At 43.8% G+C, this 1,937-nt stretch overlaps 1 pseudogene; it reads left to right on the top strand.

The window, feature by feature from the left end:
* The first annotated feature begins 455 nt into the window (after nucleotides 1-455).
* Nucleotides 456-1,581, top strand: LOC101598552 (annotated as a pseudogene).
* Nucleotides 1,582-1,937: the final 356 nt, after the last annotated feature.

Below are 1,937 nucleotides of genomic sequence, written 5' to 3'. Positions count from 1 at the left end.
CTTTTATTCACCTAAAATCAGTTCAAATTCGCCAAATGATAGTATTGTTAAAACACGTATTTATCTTTTATAAGTAAGTGTCACAATCAAGTTATTGTAAGTGTGTATTTTCCCAGGAAACAACATTTATCATATCAAATAGGATATGCAATGCTTACTTAATTTTTGTGAGAAATGCTGTCTGGGAAATTAGTCTTAGCTGGTGTTTAGTACCTGCATTGGATAGGTGGGACTTGTGCCCTGAACCTGTCACAGTGAGCAAATGAGTTATGTTTTTTTCCCGTTTGGGTTTGGAGTATAAAATAGATAAGAATATGTCTTGCTGAGAGCCAATGGGAGACCTCCGTACTGCAGGGTACGGAGGGGGGACAGCGCCGCCCCCCAGTCGCTAGTGGGCGAAAGCGGCGGGAAGTTCGTATTGAGCCGATGGCGGCGGGTTGGCAGCTTGGGTGAGAATGCCTCGTGTAAAAGGAGCTCAGGCTCGAAGACGGGGCCCTGCCAAGGGCGTCTTGCCGAACAGTTTGCAGCTGGGGAGGTAATAACTGACATGGCAGAAAAGGAGTGGAAGCTGGGGCTGCCCATTGGCCAAGGTGGCTTTGGCTGTATATATCTGGGAACCCAGTGACAACGGACCTCTCTTCACGGAATTAAAGTTCTACCAGCGAGCTGCTAAACCAGAGCAAATTCAGAAGTGGATTCGTACTCATAAATTGAATTATCTTGGTGTTCCCAAGTATTGGGGATCTGGTCAGCATGATAAAAATGGAAAACGTTACAGGTTCATGGTCATGGACCGCTTTGGAAGTGACCCGCAGAAAATATATGAAGCAAATGCCAAAAGGTTTTCTCGGAAAACAGTCTTGTAGCTAAGCTTAAGAATTCTGGACATTCTGGAGTACATCCACGAGCTCGAGTACGTGCACGGGGACATCAAGGCCTCAGACCTTCTCCTGAGCTGCGAGAGCCCGGACCAGGTGTACTTGGTAGACTACGTCCTTGCTTACCGGTACTGCCCGGATGGAGTTCACAGGGAATACAAAGAAGATCCAAGAAGATGCCACGATGGCACCATTGAGTTCACCAGCATTGACGTGCACAATGGCGTGGCTCCATCTCGACGTGGTGATTTGGAGATCCTTGGTTACTGCATGATCCAGTGGCTTAGTGACTGCCTTCCATGGGATGATAACTTGAAAGACCCTAACTATGTTCAAGATTCCAAAATCAGATACAGAGAAGATATTGCAGATTTGATGGAGAAATGTTTTCCTGAGAAAAACAAACCAGGTGAAATTGCGAAATACATGGAAACTGTGAAATTACTGGGCTATACTGACAAACCTCTTTATCAAAATCTACGTGACAACCTTTCCCAAGGACTAAAAGCTATAGGAGGCAAGGATGATGGTAGGCTGGACTTCAGTGCTGTGGAGAATTGAGGGTTGAAGGCAAAATCAGTTTCAAAGAAGAGAAAGATAGAAGAAAGCACAGTGTCTACTGTTGAAGACATGGAATGTTCAAGTACAGTGACAGGAAGCCGCACAAACGCGTTCAAGAGCCAGAAAGAGAGTCCGGAAGTAAATCAAATGCTGGAAATTGACAGTTCTTCCTTTTCATTGCATTTTCTCCCCTTTTCTGTTTTGTCTTCTCTTTGTGTGAATCTTGTGGGGTGGGAGTATTAATTAAATGGATAGGCTTTTGAAAAGCGAACCTTATTAAAGTGAATACTTTGTTCAGTTTACTGAAAGCTAATTTGTTAGATCCCCAAGTCTTCAGGTTGGACTTGAAGCCATTCAAGTCTGTGTTTGAGGCTTTGGAGAATGTCAAAGAAAATGACTCTGACAAGCATTTTCCTAAACATTGGAAACTTCTCAGAGGATGGAAGTGTTTGATAGGGTCCTCACTTTTAAGGAAATGCAAAACTTAGATAAATTTTG

Source organism: Jaculus jaculus, chromosome 10 (assembly GCF_020740685.1).
Source record: "Jaculus jaculus isolate mJacJac1 chromosome 10, mJacJac1.mat.Y.cur, whole genome shotgun sequence".
NCBI lineage: Eukaryota > Metazoa > Chordata > Mammalia > Rodentia > Dipodidae > Jaculus > Jaculus jaculus.
The sequence above is the reverse complement of the archived record's forward strand: the minus strand, read 5'-3'. Positions and strand labels throughout refer to the sequence as shown.